The sequence below is a fragment of the Paramormyrops kingsleyae genome, chromosome 25, assembly GCF_048594095.1.
Source record: "Paramormyrops kingsleyae isolate MSU_618 chromosome 25, PKINGS_0.4, whole genome shotgun sequence".
Classification (NCBI taxonomy): Eukaryota; Metazoa; Chordata; class Actinopteri; order Osteoglossiformes; family Mormyridae; genus Paramormyrops; species Paramormyrops kingsleyae.
In genome coordinates, this window is record NC_132821.1 from 3,463,849 (window position 1) to 3,485,818 (window position 21,970).

At 48.5% G+C, this 21,970-nt stretch overlaps 1 long non-coding RNA gene across 2 annotated transcripts in view; it reads right to left on the bottom strand.

Annotated features, from left to right (window-relative positions):
• The window catches only part of LOC140582834 (uncharacterized), a 137,630-nt gene that overhangs the window by 63,374 nt on the left and 52,286 nt on the right, over positions 1-21,970 (bottom strand). The window lies entirely within an intron of this gene.

The following is a 21,970-nucleotide window of genomic DNA, read 5'->3' on the forward strand; positions in this document are numbered from 1 at the left end:
TCTGCCCGCGGCACCGCTTGCTGCAGCTACTGCCGCTTTGCCAGCGGTCCCGCCTGTCCTGCTTGACCCGCCTGTCCTGCCTGGTTTGCCTGCAGTCCCTGTGGCTGGCCCCGTTCTGCCTGCTGCACTAACCGCCGCGGCGCCCCCTGCCGGCCGCGTGGAGGCCGCGCCCGCCGAGGCGCCCCCTGCTGGCCGCGTGCTGGTTCCTCCTCCGTTCACCCCTGCTGACCACGTGACAGCGGCGCCCGTCCTGCCGGCACTGGAACTGCCTGTCTCGCCTGTCCTGCTGGCTCCTGAACTGCCTGTCTCGCCTGTCCTGCCGGCTCCCGAATTGCCTGAGGTGGCTGCGGGTGCGCCCCCTGTTGGCCGTGTGATGGCGGCGCCCGCTGAGGCGCTCCCTGCTGGTAGCGGGCTGGCGGCGCCCGCCGAGGCGCCCCCTGCTGACCGGACGCCCGAGGCGCCTGCCCAGGCGGCCCCTGCTGGTCGCACGCCTGCAGCTGCCTCCGCTTTTCCTGAGGTGCCTGCCGAGGCGCCTCCTGCTGGCTACCTGCCCGCGGCCCCGTCTGAGGCCGCCCCTCCAGTCCTGCCCGCGGCCCCGTCTGAGGCCGCCCCTCCAGTCCTGCCCGCGGCCCCGTCTGAGGCCGCCCCTCCAGTCCTGCCCGCGGCCCCGTCTGAGGCCGCCTCTCCCGTCATGCCCGCGGCTCTGGCTGCTCCGCCTGCGGCCACGCCCGCGGCTCTGGCTGCTCCGCCTGCGGCCACACCCGAGGCTCCGGCTGCCCCGCTGGTTGCCTCCCTCCTGACTCCCTCGCCCTTACCCCGGCAAGGCCGACGCCCCCCAGGACCCCGCCTTTCGGTGTCCCGTAAGGGACGGGGACATAGGCGTAGGGCCCGGGTCCCGCCCGCCCTGCCCCCTGGCTCGCCCGTTCGGCCCCTGGCTGTGGCTCGGTGGCTGCCTGCGGGTCCTCCGGCTCGGGGTCGGCGGTCGCCTCCGGGTCCCCCCCTGGATCCTCGGTGCCGGTCCTCGGTCCCGCCTCCGGGTCCTTGTCGGTCGCCTCCGGGCCCCCCTGTTCCGGCTGAGCGTCGGACGGCGCCTTCGCCGGCTCCGGCTGCGCCTCCGCCTGCCGCGGCTTCCCCCTCCTGCCTGCCTTCCCGGGTGTTCCCTCCTGCTCCCTCCGTGTCCCCTCCGTCACTCCCTCGTCCCGTTCCCTTGGCCCCTGGGTGGTCCCCTCCTGCTCCCTCCTCCCTCTCCCCTGCGGCCCCTCCGGCCGCTGCCCGTCGCCCGCCTGGGCTCCCTCGGGCTCCCCTTCTTCCTCCTCCCTTTCCTTTGGTCCCGCCTGTTTCTGCTCCTCGTCCTTTTGTTCCTCCTCCGTTCACTCCTGGCCCTTTTGTTCTGCCTTTCTCCCCTTCTGTGTCTCCCTTCCAGGTCTGTCTGTCCGCTTTCCCTGTTCTTTGTCAGGTCCTGTCTTTCTGTTGGTCCTTGTTTCTGTTCTGTGTCTCTGTCCTGTTTCCGGTGTCTCCTTGATGGTTTTGCTTTTGTCTTCCAGGTCCTGTTCCGTCTCGTCCGTCGCCTCCTCTCGGGCGCGCCCGGTGTGCGCGCCTTTGGGGGGGGGTTATGTCACGCCCCGCTCCGTCCGCTCCTGATGTGTGCCACGCCCACCTCGTTACCTCGTGTTCAGCCCTATTGTGATCACCTGTGTCCTATTAAGTCTAGCTTGTCTTTTGTATTTAGTCCTCGTCTGAGTCAGTCTTCCCCAGACTTGTCATTGTATTGTCCGTCGATGTCCGTGTCTTGTGCATTAAACCCAGCTTTACCTGAAGTCCTGGCTTGCTCGCCTGCTTCCCTACTCGCTCACCCGCGAACCGTGACAAATAACTGTTTATTTTGTTTTTTTTTTCCCATATAGTTTGTGAAACATTAGTTAAAAATTTTAAAACAAAGTTCATTTATGCACTAAGGCAATTTTATTTACATTATTTACAGAAACCAATTTCCAGTCATATAGATAATCATTTGAACAGTATAGTATAAGTAAAAAGAACAGTGTTGCAAACAAAGATTCATTTGCCTGAAATAGCTCTTAAATTCCAAAAAGAGTAGCATATGTAAATATAGTTAATGTTAGTGCTGCAATCATAGTTTATATTTTTATTTCTTAGAGATACAGCAGCATGATAAAAGTAGATGCATTTCTTTAAAGTTTTCCACAGATTTCCACAGAGTTTTTTTTTTTTGGTTGTAGTAATCTGCGTAGTGAGGTGATGGCGGTGTCCAGTTGAGATGCCTAGCATCACATCATTACTTAAGAAGACCCAGCAGTGCATAGTGGGATCAATAACAATGACTTAATTTTCTGTTTATACTTTTACCTCTATTTTCATTAAGATTTACGAGCAACAGAAATGTTAGATACTAATGTTTATATATATAATCTTGGAGAGGTCATTGTTACTTGGGTGTTAAGTTTGTGTTCATTGTGTCTAGGCAAAAGGTTTTTTAAATGTAAAATTGTCATATGTAAGGCAAATATTGCAGTGGTTGCTGTAAAAGGTTCCAAAAATAATGTTATGACTGTAGTATTTCACTGCTGGTTAAGTGAACTGTTATATAATAAAAGTCCTGTCTTATTTGCAGTTTGTGTAAATTCACTGTCGTGTGGGCAACCTGTATTTTAGTTAATATATGTATGTATTAAGCTAATATAAAACATACTTCAAAAGGATAATTTTTTCTGGGTGAAAATCCCACTTTAAAACACTCCTTAAAATAGGTACTATTACACATTACTGTATAATGATTTAGGCGTGTATATATATATACAGTATACTGTATATACACGCACATACGTACACACACACACACGCACACATCAGTCAACAGTTGAGACACAGCTTCTAATTCCATGGTCTTTCCTATTTTTTATTTCTTAAAAAAAAGGGAAACAATGCTGAAGGCATGCAAAATACACAATAATCTCCTTTGAACAGTTGATATTGAGATGTATCTGCTACTTCTGCTCTTTAAAGCTTCATAACAGCTCTATTCTGAGGTGCTGATTGTTAATTGGTGATTTCTGAGGCTGGTGACTCTAAATGAACTTCTCCTCTGCAGCAGAGGTAACGTTTTGGTCTTGATTTCCTGGGAAGGTCTTCATAAGAGCCAGTTTCATCATGGAGCTTGATGGGTTTTACAAATACACTTGACACAACACTGTTCTTGTAAGAACTGTTCCAGAACAGCTGACCTTCATGTCTTAAAATAACAACTGACTGTTGTTGTTACTTAATTACCTAATGCCATATGTGTTATTTTATATTTTTTAAATCTCCAGTATTGTTCTAGAATATAGAAAAGAAATCACTAAACTAAAAACACTGAATTAGAAGGTGTGTACAAACTTTGTTGACTGGCACTGCATATACTGTATACAGTGTATATATACACACACATTAATCAACCACAACACAACAAACATGTCTGAGCCACAGAGCCCCTATCCCACAACCCAAAGGGTCCAGTGTCAGCACACAGTGGGATTTGTGGGAAAGGACAGGCAGCCTTTGGTACCCATGGGTATGGGCACTTATTGTTAAAGCTCTAAAAGAATATGCAGGTAGGCTCGTAAAAAAAGGTAAAGTTCAATTGCTTCTTCTGGAGTAGTGGGTGGGTTTAGATAGTTTTCTGACATTACTAGGCAACAAATGTCAAAAACAGTCTCATCACATGGATTTGGCCCTCTTGGCAGGCATTCCTCTCTACAAGCCTGTACTTGTTGATGTGATACAGTCTTCAGGTAGTCTGTAGTGCCAAAGAGGCGAGGAAGTGTGTACATCATTAGTGGTCGTCCACTTGGAGAAACTGCATTCCTGCTGGGGCGAATTCTGTGGCAGTTCCACAGATAAGCAACTTCATGCAGCTCCCTCTGGAGGAAAAAAATGGGATTGTTTAAGAGATTAGAAAAGTCACACAAATTGAGAGGCAGAGAGACAAGAGACATTAAAACAGAGATAATTCAGCAAACAAGCAAATAAGATCAATATACTAATAATTCCAACAAAACAGTGGAAATACTGTAGAAACGTACAAAAGAACAACTACTTCATTTGTCTTAAAAACCATTGAAGCCTCTTTTAGCTTCCGATGAACCTTGGAATTTATTTTTGTAAATGAATTGCACTGTTGGTGCTTATTACTTACATTACAATTGCGTCAGAAAATAAGGACAATATGAACAGCAAGAATGATTAAGCATCCAATAGCTATTCTATTCCAGTATGCAACCATGGGTATGAATAGTAATGACTGAAAACAAAACACGCGAAGTAGCCTTTAACCAATGAAAAACGCACATAATCATAAAAACACTCACTCACTTACTCATTGACTCACTCATCTTCTAAACCGCTTTATCCTGTATACAGGGTCACAGGTGGCCTGTAGACTATCCAGATGGGGTACACCCTGGACAGGGTGCCAATCCATCGCAGGCCACACACACATATATATATGTCACGTTCGGGGTCAGGCGAGCCAGAAAACAGGCGAGTTGCAGCCAGGACTTCAGGTAAACGTGGTTTTATTGGACGGGAGCCGGACATCTACGGACAATACAATGACGAGTCTGGGGAAGACTGACTCAGACGAGGACTAAATACAAAAGACAAGCTAGACTTAACAGGACACAGGCAATCACAATTAGGGCTGAACACGAGGTAACGAGGTGGGCGTGGCACACATCGGGAGCGGACGGAGCGGGGCGTGACATAACCCCTCCCCAAAGGCGCGCACACCGGGCGCGCCCGAGAGGAGGCGACGGACGAGACGGAACCGGGGAACAGGACCTGGAAGACAAAGCAAAACATCAACCAAAAACAGGGAACAAGACAGAGACACAAAACAGGAACAGGGACGAGACGAAGGACAGAACCCGACAAAGAACAGGGAAAGCGGACAGACAGACCTGGAAGGGAGACACAGAAGGGGAGAAAGGCGGAACAAAAGGGCCAGGAGTGAACGGAGGAGGAACAAAAGGACGAGGAGCAGAAACAGGCGGGACCAAAGGAAAGGGAGGAGGAAGAAGGGGAGCACGAGGGAGCCCAAGCGGGCGACGGCCAGCGGCCGGAAGGGCCGCAGGGGAGAGGGAGGAGGGAGCAGGAGGGGACCACCCAGGGGCCAAGGGAACGGGACGAGGGAGTGACGGAGGGGACACGGAGGGAGCAGGAGGGAACACCAGTGAAGGCAGGCAGGAGGGGGAAGCCGCGGCAGGCGGAGGCGCAGCCGAAGCCGGGGAAGGCGCCGTCCGACGCCCAGCCGGAGCAGGGGGGCCTGGAGGCGACCGACATGGAGCTGGAGGCGCGACCGAGGACCGGCACCGCGGATCCAGGGGGGACCCGAAGGCGACCGCCGACCCCGAGCCGGAGGAACCGCAGGCGGCCCCGGAGCCCCAGCCAAGGCGAGCGAGGGCGAGCCAGGGGGCAGGGCGGGCGGGAACCGGGCCCCACGCTTATGGCCCCGTCCCTTTCGGGACACTGACAGGCGGGGTCCTGGGGGGCATCGGCCTTGCCGGGGTAAGGGCGCGGGAGTCAGGAGGGAGGCAACCAGCGGGGCAGCCAGAGCCTCGGGCGTGGCCGCAGGCGGGGCAGTCAGAGCCGCGGGCGGAGCAGCCAGTGCCGCGGGCAGGACGGGAGAGGCGGCCTCAGGCATGGCCGCGGGCAGGACGGGAGAGGCGGCCTCAGGCATGGCCGCGGGCAGGACGGGAGAGGCGGCCTCAGGTGGGGCCGCGGGCAGGTGGCCAGCAGGGGGCACCTCGGCGGGTTCCGCCAGCACGCGACCAGCGGGGAGCGCCACAGCGGGCGCCGCCATCACACGGCCAGCAGGGGGCGCCACCGCGGCCACCACAGGCAGTTCAGGAGCCGGCAGGACAGGCGGGACAGGCAGTTCAGGAGCCGGCAGGACAGGCGAGACAGGCAGTTCAGGAGCCGGCAGGACAGGCGAGACAGGCAGTTCAGGAGCCGGCAGGACAGGCGAGACAGGCAGTTCAGGAGCCGGCAGGACAGGCGAGACAGGCAGTTCAGGAGCCGGCAGGACGGGCGCCGCCCTCATGCGGCCAGCAGGGGGCACCGCCGCGGGCGCCGCCATCACGCGGCCAGCAGGGGCCGCCGCAGCGGGCGCCGCAGCCTGAGTGGTGGCAGCTGCAGGCAGAGCAGGCAGGACAGGCGGGTCAGGTGGGTTAGGCGGGTCAGGTGGGTTAGGCGGGTCAGGCAGAACGGCGGAAGCTGCAGCAGGCGGTGCCGTGGGCAGAGCGGCGGCAGCTGCAGCAGGCGGTGCCGCGGGCAGAGCGGCGGCAGCAGCAGCAGGCGGTGCCGCGGGCAGAGCGGCGGCAGCAGCAGCAGGCGGTGCCGCGGGCAGAGCGGCGGCAGCAGCAGGCAGCGCAGCCGCGGGCAGATCGGCAGCAGCAGCAGGCAGATTCGGATCGGACAGGTCCGGTGCAGGAAGGAGGGGTGCTGAGCGCGTAGGCGCTGTCCCTTTAAGGGCTCTCCAGACCCGTGGAATAGGGTCCCTCACGGCGCTGATCCCTCTTCCGGGACAGCGCTCTGGTCGGTCCTCCCCAGCCTCTGAAGGAGGCAGGTTCTCCGAGGCGGGGAGAAGGGAGCACGCTCCCAAGAAGAGCGTCGCCGGCTGGGTTTTCCTCCCTTTTCTCCGGCCTCTCTTTTTGGAGTGGGGGAGAGCGGAGCCCTCTGGGACCCAGGGCAGCTCCCCGTGGCGGGGAAGCTGAGCGGCCGTAGCCGCGTGAAGCTCAGGGTTGCGCGTCTCATTACCAGCCCTTTTTGTGACCGGGAAGGGGGCTGGCAGCGAGTCGGGGGGCGGTTCCCGGGTGGCATACCCCGGGTGGGGTAGCCAAACAGCCGCTCTCTCCCTCAGCTGCTGCAGGTTTTCGTTCACCTGCTGGAGCAGCTGTTCCTCGCCGGTCCGGAACCTCCTATTTAGGAGCTCCCAACAGCCCTCTATCAGCCGGTGGGCTACGGGATCCGGGTGGTGATCCAGCTGGTTTGTCCATTGAATCACCTCGTCCTCCATGGGGAGGACTTCCCCGGTCGCGCTGAGCTTGTTGCGGAGACTCGTCATTCTGTCACGTTCGGGGTCAGGCGAGCCAGAAAACAGGCGAGTTGCAGCCAGGACTTCAGGTAAACGTGGTTTTATTGGACGGGAGCCGGACATCTACGGACAATACAATGACGAGTCTGGGGAAGACTGACTCAGACGAGGACTAAATACAAAAGACAAGCTAGACTTAACAGGACACAGGCAATCACAATTAGGGCTGAACACGAGGTAACGAGGTGGGCGTGGCACACATCGGGAGCGGACGGAGCGGGGCGTGACAATATACATTCACATGCTCATTAACACACTACAGGTACTTTGGGAATGCCAATTAGCCTAATATGCATGTCTTTGGACTGTGGGAAGAAATCGGAGCACCTGGAGGAAACCCACCAAGCACGGGGAGAACATGCAACCTCCATGGACACAAAACTGCGGTGGGAATTGAACCATCACCCCTGGAAGTGCAAAGTGACAGTGCTAACCACTAAGCCACAGTGCCATCCCATAAAACACACTGTTATGTATTCAAGAAGTTTTCTTAATTAAAATAAAAATAAAGAAGTCTTACCTCAATTATTTCCAGACATGTAAACTGTATTAGATTTGTGTCAAGGAAGTCCCCTGAGAAGTAATCCATGTCCTTTAAATCTTGGAAGACATTCATCCAGTACTGTGTATGCTGTTTTCTTAAAAATCCCCACCACTGTTCAATCCTTTGGTTATGATTACTTGAGCCAGTAATGTAGCATCTCTCTGAAAACACATCATCATGGTTACCTCTTAAAAATAACTGCATCTGTTCGACTAAACAGTTTTCTGTTCCCAAGTCTGCCCTGATTCGTGTAGCAGTGCCCTTCCTATTTTCTACTTCATCAATGAAATAACCAGCAATAACTTTCGGATTGCTATTTGTGGAGTAAGCATGGAGCCATATGATCATGCGTGAAAACCCATCAATTGAGCCATTAATACATATTCCATATGGTTTATCGTAGGAATCTAGGTGCCACAAAAAGTTGGGGCCTGGGTTTCTGTAAAGACGTCGTCTTAGACGATTTCGGCGCCTCAGGTGAACTCCGCAAGGATCCAGAATTTTAAGCAAGTGCCTGACAGTTCTCTGAGATACCACAAAGCCAGCTTGGATGCATTTCAAATGCATGATTTTGTATCCATGAAGCATTCCATATTGGTTTAGCTGCTCCTGAAGGAAGAGAGCCACTTCGAGAAGGTCAGAATGTGCTTTCCTCCTGAACAGTCCTAAGCACTTTAGATACCTGCGCAGTGTTGACATACTAATGATAATATCATCCAAATTACTCAATGACATTAATATCTCCCAGTGTCTCAATCCAAGAAAGAAATAAAAGCAAATTAAATTTGGCAATATTTGCTCCATTGTCCCTGTCTTCTCAGAAGCAATGACCTAACCCCAATAATCATATGTGATAAGTCATAATTATGAGATATTAAGTCATAATTATGAGTTAGTAAGTCATAATTATGAGATCAGGATGTCATAATTATGAGATATTAAGTCATAATTATGAGATCAGGATGTCATAATTATGAGATAGTAAGTCATAATTATGAGTTAGTAAGTCATAATTATGAGATATTATCTCATAATTATGAGATATTAAGTCATAATTATGAGATGAGGATGTCATAATTATGAGATAGTAAGTCATAATTATGAGATCAGGATGTCATAATTATGAGATATGTCATAATTATGAGATCAGGATGTCATAATTATGAGATATTAAGTTATAATTATGACATAAGTCCCGTGTTTTTTTTTCTTTTGTGAATGCAATGTGCTTCCGTACTTAACACTAATATTTCCTACTTACTCTTCTTTTACCACCAAAAAAGTGTCTGATGTCTCCATCTTTCCTTGTCCTCAGAGTGTGTCTGTGAATAAAATCTAATCTATATTTAACAAAACAGTATCTGGGCTGGTCAGATGAAGCTTCTAAAAATGTCTATAAATATGAAATTGTGGAATGCAAAATCAATACCACTAAAATTCAAATAATAGAGCTTATTATTTGCTAGCTAGTTTTTTTACGTTGCCCCTATAGGTTTCACTTATAGTAATGTTTTTTCAAAGCATAACGTTAGACCTTCTTATGCGTTACCATTAGCCTAATAACAAACCACAAAGGCTAAATGGCGAATTAATTTCAGAAAGGCACAATTTATTTTAAATAAAATGAGAATGAAAATGTAACCCCTAATTCTATTGAACCAAAATATATATATAAAACAGGGGTAGGGTACCAGGTCCTTCAATCTCGTTATATAGTCTGAGTCCAATCACTGGGGTTTTGAAAGAAATGTGATGTGGACACGATATGCCTTACTTCAAAGCCATTTTATATAACATTTCAACTAGCCAGTCAATTTAACATAAAATCCCAGTATATAAACCAATAATAAAAGTGTATATTATTTCAATAGAGTCCAAAGAAAAAAATGTATTCGATAAATCAAAAATATACATATATATTTATAATCTTCACTGGGCATCCAAGTGTGAAACATAAAAAAAAAAATTCTGGCCAGCTGCTCACTGTCCCGTCCGAGAGAGAAAAAAAAATGGAGACTGGCGCTCTTGGTGTCCTTCGGCGGGAAGGGATCGGCGAAATGGCGACGTAGTTGTTTTTCCTCGGCCGCTCGTCCTGGCAAAGGAGACTGGCAAGAGAGGCAGATTTTTGATAGCGAGATATTATAGGCGCCACAAATGTCGGCAGCAACACTCAGCTCTGTCTATACCCCGCTCGCTCAAGGCGACTTGTAAAACAGTTCGCCAACCTACGCAGAGCGTAATGATGCAGAAATTTAAAAAAATCATATTACACCATGCTGTCTGGTGCACATGGTCGAGTACATAAGTTAACATATATACTTAAAACAAAGAAAACCCCTAATCTGACATAACACCTGCTTACCTGGCAAGAGAGGCAGATTTTTGATAGTGAGATATTATAGGCGCCACAAATGTCGGCAGCAACACTCAGCTCTGTCTATACCCCGCTCGCTCAAGGCGACTTGTAAAACAGTTCGCCAACCTACGCAGAGCGTAATGACGCGGAGCATACGTTGCTCTGAGTTGGTGCGATAGTACCAACAATATGCCTCCTTCACTTAAAACAAGTGCAATTGCCAGGTAAGCTAAAAAAAAACAACTAGACAAAAAAATGGCAAAATTTGTTTAAAGAATATAAAAGTACACACATAGTTACATATATAAAAAAATGTCTACATATAAACACACATGTCCGACTCCTACTAAAACAGAACCAAGAAAAAAAATTAAAATAAAATAAAATCAATTTCCAAATACCATGTGGGTTACAAAAACATAGGGAGTTCATCTCCTTGGAAAATGACCATGATCGATTTTACCTCACCAAATAAGCCTAGTTTAAATAGAGAACTTAGCTTATCTTGCTAGTTAACGTAACTAACGTTAGAGCTAACGTGGTTAGAGCTATCGATTAGCACTACGGTAGCTTACCTCGGCAAAGTAGCTCAACTCACATCAAAAACGTTACGGCAGTTTGCAAACTCTACAGACTATTTACAAGGTAATAAAACTTACATACATGTAAATGTGTGTGCAGAACAGAGAACAGAAAATCTCACTCCATGCAGCTGACCAAAGTTGCCAACCCTGCATTTTATTTTAAATGAGAAGTAAAATGCAGTTTTCGACTGAAGCAGCTCATCATTCCTTTGCTTTTTAATTCGGACAAATACAATTAATTAAATATAATTAAACATTATTCGCGTCTCTTTTTGCATGTTTTCTAAATAAGACCGCGTGCCCATACCCAACTGTAATAGCGATTAAAGCGATCTATTCTTTTAGTATTTATGCTAAAGGTAGACTTTTGTTTTATTATTGTGTTGGAAACACTTAAATTTAATAAGCACAAAAACATATGACAAACACGACTGTATTGTGGGTTTTATGGCTTTTTTGGAGGTCACCGACTCCTGACTGTCTCATTGTTTTGATGGGTTAGCGGTATACTAATGCTATTGCCTATTAACAAAAACCAAAGGTATGATACGCTGAAGAATATTGCAGCTGGTGTTTAAAAGGAGCTCGCCGGTTCTATTGATGATAGGACCTTTCTGAAACAATCTCGGACCATGAAATAGGAAGGCAATTCACTTTCTCCGCACCGCGAAAGTAACATTTTCCTTGGGTTTCACGTGTTCGCTGTTTGTGGGCCTATACGCCTTCTTGGGCCACTTCTGATTGGTGAGCATGAACGGCACGCGAGAAGCATGGCGCCTGTGATTGGTGAGAATGACTGAGTCACACAGGGAGCACAGCATGAATTTGTAAAACTATTCTCACAGCAGTTTTAAACCCTGGGTCCGACGTGCTGTATAATGTATATCCTAAATCGCAATTTTTGCGACTTGCTAATCGCGTTGTTTCAAATCGCGATTCCGATTTGAAATCGATAAATCGTCCAGCCCTACATTATGCTTAAAAGTCCATTGTTATGCTCATTTTCACTGTTGAAAACTTTATTTTCAGGGTCTATTAGAATAGATTTACATCCTCCAATGCTTCAAAAACACATATTTACCCCAAACACTATGGTATTACACATTACTGTAATACTGCCTAGCAAAGACAATATGGCATAAGGATTTACAGACAGACTTCACAGACAGAACTGTGCGGTTTCCCTTAGACAGACAGAAACATGACTTACGGGCTTGAAGGCGGTTAGATCAACAATGTCCAATCATGCGCACATACAAAAAGCACAAGCTATAGATACTGCGTCTGATTGGACTAGCTTCAAATCTGTCCCACCCTGACAATCAATTCTCGTTCTCATTCATTGAATAGTGTCAAAACATTTCTTCATACTTTTTGGCTAATTAAATTTTTAGGTGGTTTCCATATGTGGTACCCCAAGCACCGGATGCCCACACTACTCTGACTACGCCACCTCCTAATAAGGGCAGGAGGAACCCCTACTGTTCATGCCTGCAATGTGGCTAGGTTTTAACCCCCCCCCTGCAAAGGGGCAATAACAAAGAGGCATAGGAAATTAAAACCCAATCCACTTTATTACACAGAACTAAAATCATTAAACAAATAAAAATGCTGCTAGGGGTGGCCAGCGGACTCTCCTCCAGATAATAAGGTCAGATCAGCACGCGCAGCTCTCAGCTCAGGAAGCCTAGTGACAAAAAGACAAAACCCAACACCACACAACATGCAACACAACAAGCACTACACACAACAAATACCACTGCAATATGCGGCTCAACGTGAGACTTCAGACATCCACTAATACAGTGCCCCCTCAGTGTGGCGCCCAACAGCGAAGAGCAAAAGCCCGTGCGGATCTGGCCCTGTACAGACAGATCTCAGATACAAACACAGGGGGAGGGGAGCAACCGGTATCCACCACCCAATATACAATGCTGCGTTACTACCTTACAGCTTAGCCCATAGCAGCAACCAGGGCAACTAATAAAAGAAACCCAAAAAAACCCTGTTCAATAACCATAAAACAGTGGCTGGTCTGGTCCTTTGCAGGAATGCTTAATGCCCTCTCAGCACAGTAAGACCAAGAAGATGCGTTCCAATGCTACAGATACAAAGAAACATAATCAACAAAGAAACACAGACCTTGCTAAATCCCCCAATATAACCCAAGTTACCAGAGCCTCAATGTCTGTAGCCCAGCAGCTCGTTGGAGATCACTTCAAATGATAAAACTCCAAACAGTCACCTCTGTGTCCTCCATGAAGAGTTACACGCTGCTAGTAATCACCCTGGTAAAATTAAAATCACACATAAACATTCAAATTCTCACAACCCTCTCCCCCTTTCCTTACCCACAGGGAAGACAAACCCACCCCATGTCCAGCAGTAACCCAGTAGCAAGAGGATGAGATTCTACCTTGGCGGCCTTTTATACATTCCTGGTAGATCATGTGGTTACCAATATGGTGTAATTACCAGTACCATGTGACTACTCCTGCCAGTCCCTTCAGATCCCCACACATAGAAACAAAATTATTGCAAGTTAAACATAAACTTTCTGATAGAGAGACGGCGCAGACGTGAGCAGCATTCCTCAGATGTTATCGCACCTCTCTGCGATGCACATGCAGGGCTATCCATCCCCCAATAGTCTGGGAACACAACAATTAGGCTGAGATCACGTAAACAGCAGGTTACAAACAGCAGAATGAATCAAATAAATGTATTAACGACTTATTTTGGAAGTCCCATTGGATGAAGAGCAATACACCAAAATTTTAGGAACATTTTACAACAGTTAAATGTAAAAAATCTGAAATATTTACAATGACCGTGGCGGTCCGATCCCCGGCGGACAAAACTGGCTTTCGGGACATGGAATGTCACCTCTTTGGTGGGGAAGGAGCCTGAGCTTGTACGTGAGGTTGAGAGACACCGACTAGATATAGTCGGGCGCACCTCAACGCATAGCGTGGGTTCTGGAACCAATCTCCAGGAGAGGGGCTGGACGCTCTTTTCTTCTGGAGTTGCGGGTGAGCGGCACTGGGCGGGGGTGGGGCTACTGGTGGCCCCACAGCTGGGTGCATTAACAACGGAGTTAACCCCGGTGAACGAGAGGGCTGTCTCCCTGCGCCTTCGGGTCGGGGATAGGTCTCTGACTGTCATCTGCGCTTATGCGCCGAATGACAGTTCAGAGCACCCGGCTTTCTTGAACTCCCTCAGTGGTTTGCTGGTTGGCGTGCCACGAGGGAATTCCATCGTTTTGCTGGGGGACTTCAATGCTCACGTGGGCAATGACAGTGTGGCCTGGAAAGGGGTGATTGGGAGGAACGGCCTCCCTGATCTGAACCCGAGTGGTGTTCTGTTACTGGACTTCTGTGCAACTTCACAACCTCGCGCACCAGCTCAGGCTCCTTCCTTGTCAGAGAGGTGACATTCCATGTCCCTAGAGCTAGCTTCTGCAGCCGAGGATCAGACCATCGAGGTCCCCGCCTCTGGCCACTGCCCAACTCACATCGCACCCGACCCCTATGGCCCCTCCTACAGGTGGTGAGCCCACATGCCTTGTTCAGGCTGTGCCCGACCAGGCCCAATGGGTGCAGGCCTGGCCACCAGACGCTCGCCATCAAGCCCCACCCCCAGGCCTGGCTCCAGGGGGGGGGGGGCCCGGTGGCCCGCGTCCAGGCAAGGGAAGCCGAGGATCCAATATTTTTCTCATCATTAGGGATCTTGTGAGCCGCACTTCGTCTGGTTCCTCACCCAGGACCTGTTTGCCTTGGGTGACCCTACCAGGGGCATAAAACCCCAGGCAACTTAGCTCCTGGGATCACTGGAACACGCAAAGCCCTCCACCACGATAAGGTGTCGGCTCCAGGAGAGGCAAATGGGAGTTTGCCTGTCCAGTCTACATGTGTTTTGTGGACGTGGAAAAGGCTTACGACCGGGTTCCCCGAGGTGCCCTGTGGGAGGTGCTTTAGGAGTATGTGGTTCATGGTCCACTATGGTGGACGATTCGGTCCCTGTTTGAATGGAGCAGATGCTTGGTCCGCATTGCTGGTAATAAGTCTGACGTGTTCCCAGTGAAGGTTGGGCTCTCGTAATGTGGAAGTAAAATTGGACATTAGTAGGCCCGGGAGGGGAGGCATATTGGGTCTGTTATGTCTTTGGCCTTAGGCCAGAAGAGATTATTTTGAATACTGTGTGACCTCGCTTTGTGACAGCTGCCTGCAGTTGGCTCCGCAGAAGCTCGGACCTTGGAGAGGCAGACAGTGGAGCAAAGGGGGGGAGAAACCACTTGCAGGAAGAGACTCGAAGCCGCCCCAACTGGTGCACAAAGAGTTATAGCTTATTAAAGTAGTTGTAGTAGTCAATATAATATGTTACGCAATTGATCGCATCATGTTAATCATACTTATGTTAATCATACTAATCATATGTTAACCATGTATTTTCAGCAATTCAGGGACAATACGTCAGTGTGTTAATCATTAATCAATGGAACACCCAAACATTAACAGTGATTCAATGTCATATAATTAATATCTATATACATATCTCATGTAGAGTCTAGAAGCCGAGGCTGTCTCCAGTAAGTTGCGTACAATGGGTGAACTTTACCTTGCTACCAAGGTGAACCAATGGAACAGGAGAATTGTGTTTGTTATACGTTTCAGCTTAGTTTGTTGATGTTTCATGACCAATCAGGACTTAGAAGTCCTGGGAATTATGGTTTATCTACTGGTTGCTCTGTGTGCCGGGGGTGACTTGGTACCAAGGACCAGAGTGTGAAGGGAGCACTTTGCTGAACTTGCTGAAATAAAAGAGATTTTCTTTACTCACCAAACTAAGACGTCCAGACTTTTATTCTAAGTGCTTGATTTATAATATTTCTACCACAGTAAAGGGTAGAATGGTCTCTCCGGGTCGGAGATGGGGTCCTCCCCCAAGTGGAAGAGTTTAAGTATCTCAGGGTCTTGTTTATGGTTCGAATTACAGGAGGTACTGTACCCCCCGATCAAATCCCAGACCTCCCCAAACAGACAAAAATAGCAGTTTGGGGGGGGGGTCTTAACATTTTTCTTTTGTTGTAAAAAAAAAAAAAGATAATCTCACCTGGTAGGAAAAGTTTATGTAAAACTATTTCAGACACCCCTAATGTGGACCGTACTATTTTACCCACCTCGGCTCTAGAAGCAGCCAATCGGTTGCGTCATCCATTCTCATTGATTGACCTGTTCATTGTTTTTGTCTGTCATGGTACTGTTTGTCGTGTGTTGGTAAATGTAAGTAGCCAACAGAAGTCTATCCTGTTGAAAATGTGTTTTTACAACCTTCATTTATTCGTTTAAGTGTTTCATCTACTAATGCAAGCTGACATCTTTATAAGTTGAATTACTTACCATTGTCCTTCTGAGGCCGGTGTTCTGTCGAGTTGAGCTACTTTGTCGAGGTAAACTACCGTAGTGCTAATCGATAGCCCTAACCATTGCTTACCTCGACAAAGTAGCTCAACTCGACAGAACACCGGTACAGTCAACTTTAGTTACGTTAACTAGCAAGATGAGCTAAGTTCTCTATTTAAACCAGGCCTATTTGTTGAGGTAAAATCGATCATGGTTATTTTCCAAGGAGATGAATTCCCTATGTTTTCATTCTCATTTTATCACGAATAAATTGTCCCTTTCTGAAATTAATTCACCACTTAGCCTGTGTGGTTTGTTATTAGGCTAATGGTAACGCATAACAAGGTCTAACGTTATGCTCTGAAAAAACATTACTATACTGTAAGTGAAACCTATAGGGCCAAAGTAAAAGAAACTAGCTAGCAAATAATAAGCCCTATTATTTGAATTTTAACAGTGGTATTTTAATAGTGGTATTGATTCTGTATTCCAAAATTTCATATTTATAGACATTTTTAGAAGCTTCATCTGATAGCCCAGATACTGTTTTGTTAAATATAGATTACATTTTATTCACAGACACACTATGAGGACAAGGAAAGATGGAGACATCAGACACGTTTTTTGGTGGTAAAAGAAGAGTAAGTAGCTACAGAACATTACACTAAAAGTATAGGCGCAGTTTTGCAAACTTAATGTGTATGAATTAAGGAAAATGGTGGTCAGCAGAAGGCAGGAGAGGCGCAGGAGCAGGAAGATGGCAGGATGAGGACAGCGTGCAGGCAGCAGGAAGATGGCAGGATGAGGACAGTCTGCAGGCAGCAGGAAGATGGCAGGATGAGGACAGCATGCAGGACAGTGAGCAGGCAGCAGGAAGATGGCAGGATCAGGACAGTGAGCAGGCAGCAGGAAGATGGCAGGATCAGGACAGTGTGCAGGCAGCAGGGAGATGGCAGGATCAGGACAGTCTGCAGGCAGCAGGAAGATGGCAGGATGAGGACAGCATGCAGGACAGTGAGCAGGCAGCAGGGAGATGGCAGGATCAGGACAGTGTGCAGGCAGCAGGGAGATGGCAGGATGAGGACAGTGTGCAGGCAACAGGGAGATGGCAGGATGAGGACAGCGTGCAGGCAGCAGGAAGATGGCAGGATGAGGACAGTCTGCAGGCAGCAGGAAGATGGCAGGATGAGGACAGCATGCAGGACAGTGAGCAGGCAGCAGGAAGATGGCAGGATCAGGACAGTGAGCAGGCAGCAGGAAGATGGCAGGATCAGGACAGTGTGCAGGCAGCAGGGAGATGGCAGGATCAGGACAGTGTGCAGGCAGCAGGGAGATGGCAGGATCAGGACAGTCTGCAGGCAGCAGGAAGATGGCAGGATGAGGACAGCATGCAGGACAGTGAGCAGGCAGCAGGGAGATGGCAGGATCAGGACAGTGTGCAGGCAGCAGGGAGATGGCAGGATGAGGACAGTGTGCAGGCAGCAGGGAGATGGCAGGATGAGGACAGCATGCAGGACAGTGAGCAGGCAGCAGGGAGATGGCAGGATGAGGACAGTGTGCAGGACAGTGAGCAGGCAGCAGGGAGATGGCAGGATGAGGACAGTGTGCAGGACAGTGAGCAGGCAGCAGGGAGATGGCAGGATGAGGACAGTGTGCAGGCAGCAGGAAGATGGCAGGATGAGGACAGTGTGCAGGACAGTGTGCAGGCAGCAGGAAGATGGCAGGATGAGGACAGTGTGCAGGACAGTGAGCAGGCAGCAGGGAGATGGCAGGATGAGGACAGTGTGCAGGCAGCAGGAAGATGGCAGGATGAGGACAGTGTGCAGGCAGCAGGGAGATGGCAGGATGAGGACAGTGTGCAGGCAGCAGGAAGATGGCAGGATGAGGACAGTGAGCAGGCAGCAGGGAGATGGCAGGATGAGGACAGCGTGCAGGCAGCAGGAAGATGGCAGGATGAGGACAGCGTGCAGGCAGCAGGAAGATGGCAGGATGAGGACAGTGAGCAGGCAGCAGGGAGATGGCAGGATGAGGACAGCGTGCAGGCAGCAGGAAGATGGCAGGATGAGGACAGCGTGCAGGCAGCAGGGAGATGGCAGGATCAGGACAGAGCGCAGAACCAAGAGGTGAGTTAGAAATTAGGCTGTACTTTAAGAACTACTATATCATCAATACAGATATTAGCCTGATAGGCAAATATTTATTTCTGAAGGCTGTTGGAGCTGGGGGGACTGAGAGGGCAGGAATAACACCAGGCTGCTGGACCAGACCAGGCTGTTTGTAAATGTATAGGCTTATTACTTTTACTAGTATACGTCTCCTAGGATAATTCCTGGGAGTTATCAAATCCAAGTTCTTTTGGACAGGGATGAGGACAATGAGATCTTCTGTATTGATTCTCATTGTGTCGCATGTCCAGACCATGACCGTGTGTTGCATACATGTTAGTAACACAGATCCTGGTGGCGGCTATTCGTATTGACGCGGTAGCAGACCATAATGGTCATAGAAGTGTTATGAAGGCAGTAAGCCCCAATTATGGAGGGGTAATTCGCACTCTGGGTAAGTTCAATTGTTATATTTTTCATTTGACATTGTGATTTGCTTATAAATTCTGCCCATAGTCTCCTCTGTGTTACTCGCATTTTAAAATGTGGACTGTATAAATCAGGATTGAGAATAATTGATTTTTGTATAGGCATGCCATTCTGACAGAGAAGAACCATCTGAATCCAGAAGATTGCTGGGCCGTGCTGAGGGCTGCCAAGCACGACTTCTTGGCGATCGTCGGTAAGGTTTATCCAGAAGAAACACCCCTGGAGTTGAAAGAGTGCTGCCTCCTGCTCTACTACCTGGAGGCCATTGTCATCCTGAAGCATCTCCAGCAAGCAGGCGTGGTGGAGCACATGACTGTAAGTACTGTACTCTTCTTTGTCTGTCACTGTCACTTTTGCCATTACCCTTATTAACCAGTGTGACGTCCTTGTTTTGTGCAGGTCCAGGAGTGGATGAAGAGGACCAGAGAGGAGTCGGGCTACACGGTCATTGGGGTAAAGGAGCACAGATCGTCCACACGACGAGTGGCTGCGTTTGCCCTATCCTCTGAGGAGGAGAAGGTAAGTTGTTCAAATTGGTCCAGACTTATTTCATATTTCCTGCCCGAGCCAAACAGCACCTTTTCAAAATTAAATCCTTGTTCATGTTTTTCCTCTGTCGACAGTGGTTTCAAACCTACTTCAGTCACGTGCGTCCGCAGCTCCTGGCCTCCAATTGGAGCAAAAGAACCACCAATCAGCAGGGGGGAGATGAGAGGTTCCAAGAACATGACAGACTCTGAAAAGACTTTGGTGGCTGATTATCTCAGTCATTCTGCTGCGACGGCTCAAGATGTGGTGGCAGCCAGTAAGCTGCTGAGCAAGCTGGCAGGTGACTTAAGGTAAGCATGATTTATGTTTGCTGTCGGACTTTCAACACACACAATCAAAGCCCTCATAACTGAACACTAATCTTAAACTGTTTGTATTTCAGTGCCTCCTCTGCAGAAGAGGGAACCATCCGTGCTACCCGTGGCGCTGTGCGGAGTGCTGCCCCCGGATCAAACCAAGGGAGCGACGTCCAGGCAGCATATGACCGGCTTCTACAGACTCATCCGGTGACCCTGGATGGAGACGTGCCAGACAGGACCGTTCGTTCACAGACGTCAGGCCAGTTCCAGAGGCAGCTTTACGAGCGCTGGCTGAAGGCCCAGATGAAACTGCGCGTGAAGCATGTCCTCTGTTGAGTATTGTTATTGACACTAATTAATGACCTTTTTACTGAGAAACTATCCTATGTACACGATTCACATGGTCTTCTTGACTAACCAACCAATTTCATTTGCTTTTGACAGCACACTTTGGCAGACGGGAACCCATAGAGTCGAGGGTCAACGCTTGGATAAAAAAGCAGGGTTGGAAGAGCAACGTCCCCAGCGCTGCCAGGATCCTAAAAGACTGGAAGCCCACCGGATCTGTCAAGACGGCGATGGACTTGAGGCGCATCCAGAAGCTCATCACCACACAAAAGTGGAAGGGACTGGTGGTGGTGGACATTGTGGGGAAGGGCAAGGGCGTCTGCACGACCCGGCATTTCCAGGCTGGTGAGGTGGTCTGTGACTATCATGGGCGGGTAGTCACAGCCACAGAGGGCTGGCAGATCCACCAGGCTACAACTGAGGAGCAGACTGGGTATATGTTTTTCTTCAAGAACAGTAAAAATAATCACATGTGCATTGATGCACACACACCTCAATGTGAGTGCCACCCCAAGAAGCAAACTTTTGGACGGCTAATTAATCATTCCAGGAAGAAAGCCAACATTCGGCCCAGGCTCTACACCGTGGAGATGGACGGGAAAGAGCAGGACGTCATCCTTTTCTTAGCTCAGAGGAAAATTGATCTTGGTGAAGAACTTCGTTTTGATTTTGGTGTAGAGCGAAAGTCATTCAGAGGAGAGGGTTTAGACCTATGCTGGTTGTAAAAAGCTGCATGGGGCTCTGTACATGTGTGGGTTCATGTACAAGAAGTTCTCCACTGACCTCAACATATAGTTAGATAATGTATGAATTTGTGTGACATAATGTAATAATATGATCTACCACATTAAACTAGAGATTGTGAAGCCAAGTGAGTCCAGCTCTAATAGGGTACGTTAAATGTACGTTTAGGGCAACTCAGTAACTCCAATTAACTTCAGTTTGTCTTGTGGGGGGAAACCGGAGTACCTGGAGGAAACTCCATGACAACATGGGGAGGACATGCAAACTCCACACGCATGTAACCCAGGCGGAGACTCAAACCGGGTCCCAGAGGTATGAGGCAACAGTGCTAGCTGCTGCACCAACATGCCACCCCATGAGATACTTAATAGTTATTTAATTAATGCAGCAAGTTTGAAAAGCATTCAGAATTGCAAGAATATTTTTATTTTAGTTACAACTAGTAAGTAAACAGTCTAACATCATACAAAAAAGAAATAAAAAATATCTAACAGGAAAAAGTGATGTATGATTTGATTAATTAATACAGTATTAATTAGTTATTAAAGAAGATCTACTAACAACATTTATCTCTGCATGAAACATAAAATATAAAGCACCACTGAGTAGCAAAGTGTCCGTATAGAATAAAACATGCTGGTGTGTGACGGTTTTGTTTTTTGACATTGGTATTACTAGTCAATAATTCTTTTCAGTGGTGTTGGATGAAGTGATGCTGTATAATAAAAGTCTAAATAAATGACTCTGACTGTGACTCACTGAGGAACAGATTTGGATCTGCATAATGCTTCGATTCCTTTGTAAGCAGGACATGGATTCTCAGATCACAGATGGTGTGTCACTTGCGAACAGATTCGTCTACCAAACGCCTCCTTATCTGCCCTCAGTGCCCTCACAGCTGTCCATCTGAGTTCCCAGTAAAAACCAGAGTTGCCATCAAGCTGCGTGTTGCGACTCCTCTATATAATATCCAGGGTGCCCTGAGAGATAAAGCACCTCCTTCTAGAAATACTGGCAACACCAACACAGCCCTCCACAACCTTCAGGATCTTATCACGGAAGATCTCCCACATAACGTGAGCTTCAGCAGCCACACCAAAGTCTGTAATTTCCTCAGACAAGCTGCATGCAAACTCATTAGAAGCAGCCTAATCTCAGAGTCTGGCCAGTTCCAGCCTCATTCTCCTAGTACGTGGTAGCCTACTGGACCTAAGCTGAACCCTCTCAGTAGCAACAAGTTTGTCCTCAGAATTCATCAACTGGCTACTTAAGTAGACCCTGCAGTTCTGTAGGAACCTCTAGTGTCTGCCCACAAGGATGTGATCAATCTCCTTCACTGCACCACCAGTATAGGGGTACCCAGTCTGACGATGCAGCTGTGGGTGCTGGAACCAGGA